The sequence below is a fragment of the Mobula birostris genome, chromosome 1, assembly GCF_030028105.1.
Source record: "Mobula birostris isolate sMobBir1 chromosome 1, sMobBir1.hap1, whole genome shotgun sequence".
NCBI lineage: Eukaryota > Metazoa > Chordata > Chondrichthyes > Myliobatiformes > Myliobatidae > Mobula > Mobula birostris.
The window spans coordinates 140,414,088-140,424,572 of record NC_092370.1 but is presented as its reverse complement, the minus strand read 5'-3'; positions in this window follow the sequence as shown (position 1 = coordinate 140,424,572).

The following is a 10,485-nucleotide window of genomic DNA, read 5'->3' as shown; positions in this document are numbered from 1 at the left end:
GAGAAGATGGTGATCTCGTCAGAGTAGATGAACACATACCAGTGTAGCATGTCCTGAGCATCTTGTTAATGAAGTCTTGAAAAATGTCTGGACTGTTGGAAAATCTTAAAGACGTCACCAAGGATTTGTAGTGGCCTGTGTGTATGACGGATGTTATCTTCCACTCATTACCTGGCAGATGCGGATTAGGTTGTACACGCACCATAGATCCAGTTTGGTGAAGATCTGGGACCCGTGACTGTTTTGAATTCACTATCTGTCAATGTGGATAGTGACTAAGTCGTCGTGCTCCTGCATGAGTTTGGTGAGGTCAAGGGTTTCCTCTGTCTCCACGGATTTACGGGGTGAGGTCAACTGAGGTTGCAGGCAGGTGCCGAACTTAGCAGTGAACCGGACAACCAGCTGAAGTAAGGGTCGTGAGTGGAGAGCCCAGGGTAACCCAAAATGAGATGAGTGTTAGGAGATTAGACAAGGAGGAACTGGATGCACTCACTCCAATCCTCAAGTGCCTAAACTGTGCGCACACTCTGACCACCTCAAACTCCAAGGCATGTCTGTCAATGATCATGATGCACAGGAGGTGAGAGATTGGCCTGGTCAGGAGTTCAAACTGCACAGACAGAGAAAGTTGCCTGCTGCATTGGAATCCACCAGAGCCTCCTGTGTGCGTGGCGATGTTGGGGTGCGAAGGAGGGCAGAGAGAGTGAGTCAGGCTCTAGTGCTGGAACCAGAGGCCAGGGGAAGCTTACCTGGCAGAAGGCTCCTTGTTGCTGCCGGTGGTGCTGTTTCCGGTACACAGTGGGCATTTGAGGTGTTGGAAATCAGCTGCTCTGCAGTAAGTGCACAAGTTGATTCTCCACTGAAGCTCATGCTCTTGGGTGGGGCAGGGTGGTGTGGAAGAGGGGGTTAACTGCATGGGTTATGGAGCCATTGCTGATGAGGGCCCTGCAGCCTGAAATGGGACTAGGGTTCTGGCAGCTGATCGGGAGGCTTGTTTCATAAAATGCTTGTCAATACAAAGGGTCAGAATGATGAGGCTTTTGAGGTCGGTAGACATCTCCCGGCAGATAGCTCATCTTTCAAGCACTCCGAGAGGTCAGGATGGTAAATGGGCCAGCGGCACTTCTCCATTACAGCCACAGTCCGCCGTGAAGGTCTTGTAATCCAGCACCCAGTGTGAGTCTCCACACAGGCAAAATATCTGATCCTCTGCCTCCCTTCCACTTCCCAGATAGTCAAAAACCCAGGGTATCTCAGCAGTTAATTGCAAATGGTGGCTTTACTGTCCTAGTTAATGGCCACTCAGGTCAGAGCATGCCCAATCAAGAGAGAGATGAAGAAAGCAATCTTGGCTCAGTCCATAGAATACAGAGATGGCTGGAGTTTGAAGTGCAAGATGTACTTGAAGTTGCAGCATCAGGTTGAGGATCCATTGAAGTCTTCAGGCACTGGAATCCAGAACTCCAAGGGAGGAGGGTGACTGGCACAGGGTTGCTGTAATGAGACAGAGTTGGTTGAGAGTGGCATGCAAATGGTTAATGGTTTCCTGCTGCTTTCAGAGCATGTACTTGTGTCAGCAAACAACGTCCCTGAGCTGAAAAAATTCTGTTACATCAATCACTGGTTCACACATCCTGTCAGGAAATGTAGAGGAGGCTTGATCTAGACACAGATCAGTGGAGGTGATTTAGTGCCGAGCAACAACTTTAATAATAATCCCCAAAATAACAAGCCACATGGGTGGGGGGGGGGGGGCACAAAACAAGAGAGGACAGATAGTTAACACGACAAGGCAACAAGGTAACTGAAGGTTAGGAGCAACTGATTGAGGCTGGCTGGCTCAATGGTTGAACAGGGATTGTGGATGAGAGCTGGGTTTATATAGGCTGCAGGAGATGTGTTGGAAACAAATGGCAGATGACTCCTGTTGGCTGGGAGATGCATATATGTGCAGGTCTGACAGAGGTTGGTGAGATTCCCAAATCCTGCACTGTTGTCTATCTTCCCCATGAGTCAGCACTCCTCACCTGAGGGGTGGGGGGTCTCTCCCCTATTTTTCCTTCTAAAAATAATTATCTTCTGTTCAATCACTGAACTCTGCTCTCAGTGCCAGTTGTTGTGTGAAATCAGGTTCACCAGTTTGGTAAGTTAGGACAGAAGACACTCATTACCAATAAGTAGATTAACAATTTTCTTACAGGACAAGACAGACACTAACCATTCAGTAAACCCTTCAGGTTGCACTCCATTACAAATACTTAACTAAATCGAGCACTTGAAGCGACTAGACAAAACACGCACTAAACATACATTCGTTGGCAAATACTTATCTAAAGTGTGCACCCAGGCCCTCTTTACTGCAGCACACTTTCACTGTTTACAGTTTCCATAACCCTCAGCCTCTGTTCTCAGTCTCAGGGGTGGCTCTGAGAACAAAAAGAGAGCATGTGGTGTCTGTGTGCTCGATTTATATTCTACTGGTGCTATGACATCATAAGCCAAATGGCTGCTAGTGGGAAGGGCTGCAATGTGCCGTACGTGGGCGAATCGCTAGCTAGCATGGGGGAGTGGTTTTCAATGAACAGGTAAGACGGTCACTGACTGTAACGAGGTATATGCCAAGCTCTGGAATATGAAATGTAAGAAGACAAGTGTTGCTTTTACTATGATAATGGAGGAGGGGATAATTTTGATACCTGGTTTCTTCCCCCTTCATTTCCAGTTTTGATGAAGGGTCTTGGACTGAAATGTTGACTGTATATTCCTCTCTTCGAATGCTGCCTGACCTGCTGAGTTCCTTCAGTATTTTGTGCGTTGCTCTGAATTTCCAGCATCTGCAGAATCTCTTGTGTTGGTGGTATCTAGGTATCTATCTATCTGTCTATTTATCTACATATCTACATACATATATATAATTTATCTAGCTAGTTATTTGGTTAGTTAGAGATACAACATCATAACAGGTCCTTTCTTCCCAACAAGTGCACACCACACCACACACCATGTAGCTGGTGAAAGCAGTTAGAGGTTATATATCTGACTGGGCACAGCAAGATAGAATCATTGAAGAGGATAAGGTGAAAAGAATCCTGATATAAAATCCTTCCCAGTGCAGTCATGACTCTTTTTGACTATAATGGCTAAGTCTAGTTCCATATCATTGACTCCTATTCCCCTGTCTGTACAGTCAACTCAGTTCATTTTTAACAGCAGCTCCAGTCACTTCATTTTAAATCATCTTTTTGTACTTCTTTTCCACATCTTTATTTATTTCCTCAGGATTTGTACCATCAGTTAGCTTGAGGTGTACCTTGCTCTCAATTCTCTTTATTTTATGTTTAATCTTGATATATTTCTCACAGATCTAACCTCTAACTATCTCTCGGACTCCACTTTCTTCTTTGGAGATTGTTTATCTTCTTCTAAGGCAGCCCCTTGGGATTGAGCATAACTTACTTACTTACTAACTTACTAACTTACTTTATTTATTGTCGCCAAACAATTGATACTAGAATGTACAATCATCACAGCAATATTTGATTCTGCGATTCGCGCTGTCTGGAGTACAAATTGATAGTAAATATTAAAAATTCAAATTATATATCATAAATAGAAAATAGAAGAGGGAAAGTAAGGTAGTGCAAAAAAACTGAGAGGCAGGTTTGGATATTTGGAGGGTATGGCCCAACCCGGGTCAGGATCTGTTCAGCAGTCTTATCACAGTTGGAAAGAAGCTCTTCCCAAATCTGTCCGTATGAGTCTTCAAGCTCCAGAGTCTTCTCCCGGAGGGAAGAGGGATGAAAAGTGTGTTGGCTGGGTGGGTCGTGTCCTTGATTATCCTGGCAGCACTGCTCTGACAGCGTGCGGTGTAAAGTGAGTCCACAGACGGAAGATTGGTTTGTGTGATGTGCTGCGCCGTGTTCACAATCTTCTGCAGCTTTTTCTGGTCTTGGACAGGACAACTTCCATACCAGGTTGTGATGCACCCTAGAAGAATGCTTTCTACAGTGCATCTATAAAAATTAGTGAGGGTTTTAGGGAACAGGCCAAATTTCTTTAGTTTTCTCAGGAAGTAAAGGCGCTGGTGGGCCTTCTTGGCAGTGAACTCTGCTTGGTTGGATTAAATCAGGTCATTTGTGATATTGACCCCGAGGAACTTAAAGCTTTTGACCTGTTCCATTTGCGCACCACCAATGTAAATGGAGTTGTGCAGTCCTCAACTCCTTCTGAAATCAACAACCAATTCCTTCGTCTTGCTGACGTTGAGGGATAGGTTATCGTCTTCGCACCATGCCACCAGATCCTTAATTTTTTCTCTGTACTCAAACTCATCATTACCTGAGATACGGCCTACAATTGTTGTGTCATCAGCAAACGGAGTTTGATGGAAACTTGGCTACACAATCATGGATGGACAGTGAGTGCAGCAGGGAGCTGAGTACACAGCCTTGTGGGGCACCGGTGCTCAGAGTGATTGTAGAGGAGAGCTTGTCCCCTATTTTTACAGCCTGGGTCCTGTCTGTGAGGAAGTTGAAGATCCAGCTGCAGATCTGAGTGCTGATGCCCAGGTTCTGGAACTCTGGAATCAGTTTATTTGTAATGATGGTATTAAAGGCAGAGCTGTAGTCAATGAAAAGGAGCCTTACATATGCGTCTTTATTCTCCAGGTGTTCTAAGGAGGAATATAGGGCTAGAGAGATGGCATCTGCCGTTGACATGTTGCTCCAGTGGGCAAATTGCAAAGCGTCGAGGTTGACTGGTAGGCTGTGGTTGATGTGTGCCATAACCAATCTCTCAAAGCACTTCATAGCAATTGATGTCAGAGCCACAGGTTGATAGTCATTCAGACATGCCACCTTGCTCTTCTTCGGCACCGGGATTATCGCTGCCTTCTTAAAACGCGAGGGGATCTTAGACTGAAGCAAGGAGCAGTTGAAGAAGTCAGCAAATACTCCAGCTAGCTTGCTTGCACAGGCCTGGAGTACCCATCCCAGGACGCTATCTGGGCCTGTTGCCTTCCTTAGATTTATCTTCAGGAAGACCCTTCTAACATCCTCCTCGGTGATGATGAATCTCGATGCCACCAGGTCCAGTTCATCCAGAGGGAGCGGGACGCTCCTCTTCTGTTTCCTCCCCAACTTGTTTCCTCTCCAATGCTCCCTGTTTGGAGATGACTGATGTACCTAAAATGAAAACAATAATCTCTACCATAGGTGGGGAGAAAGGTGTTTGAGAGGATGGGTGCTGACATAGTTTGCTTCTTCTATTTAGTTGTGAGGACCCAACCCACAGTTTTGAGGTTATCTTTGCTATCCCTAGTGTTCTAACCCCAATCTGAGTGATCATAGACCAGGGATTTCAAAGAACCAATGGGAATATAACGTTTTTTCATTAAATGCTCCCTTTGTCCAGTAGTCTAATCCTACCAAAAAGCCTCGGATTGAGTTTTGTTTCGAGAGACTGACGTGTGTGAACAGTATGGTCTGCCTAACAAAAACTGATTGTAATTAGATCTCCAAGTGGGTTTCTGAGAAAGGTTCATATTCTGATTTATTTATTTTTTAGAATCATATTCAGATTCATTTATTTACATCTCTGGGCCTTCATGAGACCTCTATCTTCAGTATCAACCCAAGGACTCACGGATCAGAGGACCCCAAACTCCAGGCCTTTAACTCTGGACTCACATGGGTTTCCAGCCCAGGGACTATACATCCTTGGGGGCATCACTGGCCCTGGTGCCTCCTGTCCGATGTTCTCTCTAATTTGTAATGACCTGTGTGCGCAAAAATCTTGTGCTGTGTAATTTTTGCTCAGTGACAACAACATGTTAGCTCTGAATTTTATATATAGAGGTATTCATTTTAATAGTTAGCAAAACACTGTCAATAAGAACTTTGATCTTCTCTGGGTTTGATGGTCTTTGCTCTCATTCATCTGCAATTTCACAAAGCATATGTAGCAGGCCTGTAACAGGTCACGAAGGAATTCCTTGCCAGAGCTTTTACACACCATCCATGTGTGACTTACTTGCTAAATGATGCTTTAAAAAGTCAAGTTTCCAAATATCACTCCACTTCTTCCCACTTGCAAATTCTCTAGCAACTTTTGTATCGCGACAGTACATGCAGTTCTTTTGCACTTCACGCCTTTTGCTTCTTTGGAATTCAACACAGTGAATCAATAATTTCTTCAATAAAAACAGTTTAAATAAGCCAGTTCTAAAATCTGCAGACAAATCATTGCAAACTTCACATTGTCAACACCGTCAGCATCAGAAACCGGAAAAGGAAATGTGATTGTGTATGATCGTGAAATGTACTTAATGTACCAATGAGGTAGAGGGTGACAACCTTTTGTGCAGAGTTTAAATTCCTTTGTACACTAGTAGCAAAAGATGTGTGTGTGCACACATGCACACACCTTAGAGGGAACATTGCTCCTACCTGCATAGGTTTCCAATTCCGGCACCCACCAGTCTGGGAGATCACCAGCCCCCGTTCGCAGGGCCCGCTGATCTCAGTCATTGACCTCAGGAATTGTTAGTCTTAGACCAGAGCACTTTCTGACCCAACGTCCATCCACGGAGATCACTGGGCTTCATCTGCATTGTGTGTGTGTCACTCTAGATTTCCAGCATCTGCAGAATCTCTTGTGTTTATCACCTACAGAAGCTGCTGGTATGGCAGATGATCGCAAAAGGTTTTCCAGAGAACCAAAGCATGAATGTGGATTTTTAGTGAAATATTCATCCAAGTTGCTACATTTAATGGATAATACTTTCCTTAATTTGGCAGCCCATAGATTTATACACTTTGTAATTTCTGTTCAAATCTAGCTTTTTCTATAATTGGGGGACACGTAGAAATCTTTTGAAGAATGAGGAAGTTATTAGAATAAGACATGGTACTCTGGGCTCTATAAATAAAGGTGCAGTGTACAAGGGGAAGGTGGTTGTGAAAAATTGGTTCTGACATAACTAAGGAATCCTGTCAAATTTTATTGATTGCTTTATTGGAAGGATATGAAGTCTTTCAACAGTTTGCAGAATTGACAGTTTGTTCCTACGGGCAAAACTTCAGTCATATAAATGGTCTGGAGAAATTTGAATCCATCCCCCCCCCCCTCAAAAAAGAGGGTTGAAAGTGAATGTTCTCACCAAGATTGCTGAATCAAAAACTAAAGGGAGGTGAGAGGGAAGAGATTTAATAGGATCCTAAGGGGCAACATTTTCACCCAAAGGGTGGCCAGTATATGCAATGAACTGCCAGAGAAAGTGGTTGAGACAGATACATTAGCAACATTAAAAATGTAAATGTATAGGAAGGTGTAGAGCAGGGATTCCCAACCTTTATGCCATATACCCCTACCATTAACCAAGTGGTCCGTGGTCCCCAGATTGGGAACTACTAGTTCAGAGAAATGTAGGCCCAAGCTGGGCAAATGGTCCTAGCTCAAGAAGGAATCTTGGTCAGCAGAGACCAGTTGAGCCAAAGGACCTGCATCAGAGTTGACTCCATATTAGGGGAGTTCAAAATCACGGAACACCTAATCAGATTTAAAACAATAGACTGTTTTCATGAGTGGAAGGTTCAAGAATCAGAGGATCTAAATTTGAAATGATTGGCAAAAGGGGTGAGGTATTTACAGCCAGTGAGGGGGCATGGTTTAAAATTCAATGCCTAGAAATTGAATGGAAGCAGATTCAATCACTCCTTTTGAAAGGGAATTGAATGGACACTTGAAGAAACAAACATTGTAGTGCACTGCGAAAGATCTGGGAGTAGACAGACTAGATTTCTCTTGAAGGGAATCAGTGCAGGTCTGATGGGCCAAATGCCCTCTTTTCTTGTTGTATCGATTCCACCATACTCCACTGTTATGATTTGAGTCCAATGTAATTGTCAAACCAATTAGGATGAAAGCTCCTCCATATATTTAATGATCTATATAATGTGAAAGACGACTGTGAAAGTGGCTGGAATCCAGATGCCTAAGTGAAGGAATGTTTGTCAATAAATGTACTCTTGTAAGGCAATTGTTAATCAGATTTGATATTTTCGTTGTGTTGGTATTATGTTGCTTTTTAGTACACTGAATTGATGTGGCTCGGGACTTTTGGATCGGGACTACAGAGCGGCGTGGGAGCTGAATTCTGAAGGAAGACAGTTTTTTTTAAAAAACTTCTTCGAGTGCAAGAAGGACGAGACTGCGCAGGCGCATGATGTATCAGGACAGCGCGGAGAGTTTAAAAAGGAGATCACCCTATACAGTAGGCAGCTGCCAGTGCGGGCAGCGGTGTGAGCGGTAGCAGAGTGTAGGGCTTTGGCTTCAACGGGCTTCGGCAGTAAACAGGAAGTGGCAAGAGTGAAGCACCAACTCTTTTTCTCCCCCTTGGCGAATCGACCCGGACAGACAGGAACAGCAGGGCTCACACAGCTAACGGTACGGGCTAATGATTTTAAAAATTCATCTGTTTGGAGAGGTAAGTGGGTGAGTAGACTTATTTTTCCTGTTTCATTCCTGTAGAATTAGATAGCATGCCTGCAGGGTTAGTTCTTTGTTCAGGGTGTCAGATGTGGGAATCCTGGGAGACCTCCAGCCTCCCTGATGGCCACATCTGCGCCAGGTGCACTGAGATGCAGCTCCTCAGAGTCCGGGCAGACGATTATTTAAATGGGGAGAGAATTCAAAGTTCTGAGATGCAACGGGACTTGGGAGTCCTTGTACAGGATACCCTTAAGGTTAACCTCCAGGTTGAGTCAGTGGTGAAGAAGACGAATGCCATGTTGGCATTCATTTCTAGAGGAATAGAGTATAGGAGCAGGGATGTGATGTTGAGGCTCTATAAGGTGCTGGTGAGACCTCACCTGGAGTACTGTGGGCAGTTTTGGTCTCCTTATTTAAGAAAGGATGTGCTGATGTTGGAGAGGGTACAGAGAAGATTCACTAGAATGATTCTGGGAATGAGAGGGTTAACATATGAGGAACGTTTGTCTGCTCTTTGTCTGTATTCTTTGGAGTTTAGGAGAATGAGGGGAGCCCTCATAGAAACATTTCGAATGTTGAAAGGCATGGACACAGTGGATGTGGCAAAGTTGTTTCCCATGATGGGGGAGTCTAGTACGAGAGGGCATGACTTAAGGATTGAAGGGCGCCCATTCAGAACAGAAACGTGAAGAAATTTTCTTAGTCAGAGGGTGGTGAATCTATGGAATTTGTTGCCACGGGCAGCAGTGGAGGCCACGTCATTGGGTGTATTTAAGGCAGAGATTGATAGGTATCTGAGTAGCCAGGGCATCAAAGGTTATGGTGAGAAGGCGGGGCAGTGGGACTAAGTGGGAGAATGGATCAGCTCATGATAAAATGGCGGAGCAGACTCGATGGGCCGAATGGCCGACTTCTGCTCCTTTGTCTTATGGTCTTGTGGCTCAATGATTTAACAGGTTTCTTAGTGTTGGCAACAAATTGATAATTGAGCTTTTATTTCCCCTGGATGTTTTTCAGACTGTTAACTTCTATGGAAGTAAACTGGATGATTTTCCTCATGTCTTCATATTTAAACCTGCAGTTCTTTTTAGCTCCACTATGATTTAATCCAAACATATCTACAATGTGCGTGCAATAGTTTACTCTACAAATGTCTTTGAATGTAATCTGGAAGTACGCTATTTAAAAGATAGTTAGCATTTGTCTGTTAATGGAGAGAGAACTGACTAAATTGAACCATATGGACATGCTATGCCTTGTATTCTGAGGCTATGCCCTCTGGTCCTAGACTCTCTGCACATTAGTGAACATCCTTTCGATGCCACTCTATCTAGGCCTTCAATATTCAGTAGGTTTCAATAAGCTTCTCCCTCATTCAGAACACCAGCGAGTTCAGGCCTAGAGCCATCGAAGCCTTGTGCACTATATTCACTGATGACACGTCATGCAAACACTGAAAGCCATGGTGTCATAAGAAATGTGACAAAGTAGAAAACGACACGCTGACACGATCGGACTAGTGCCCAGACTCTAATAAAGACAGCCTCCATCACCTGGTAGAGTCTGCGTCATGATATACAATCTCACAATCATGAAGGGACTTGCTGAGGAATTAGAGTATGAGGATGAGGAAATAAGAAAAGAGGAGACAGGCAAGATGCATTCAGACTTGATGAAGTGCTTTGACCTGAAACATCGACTGTTTATTCCCCTCCACAGAAGCTGGAGCTACAGCTCCAATTTCCCAACCATCTGATTCCGTATCAGGAGTATCGTCACTGACATTAGTTGTGATATTAGTTGTTCGGTGGCAGCAATACAGTGCAGGCATAGCAAACTGCTGTAAGTTATAATTTAAGTAATTAAACACCTTGAGGTGTGCCAGTGTAGATTGTCAGTGTGGAGGAGATGTTATTTCTATTTCTCATTTGCTGACATTAATAAGGATCCTCCTAGTTTCAGCTGATTTAGTTGTATTTACAAATGGAAAGCTTG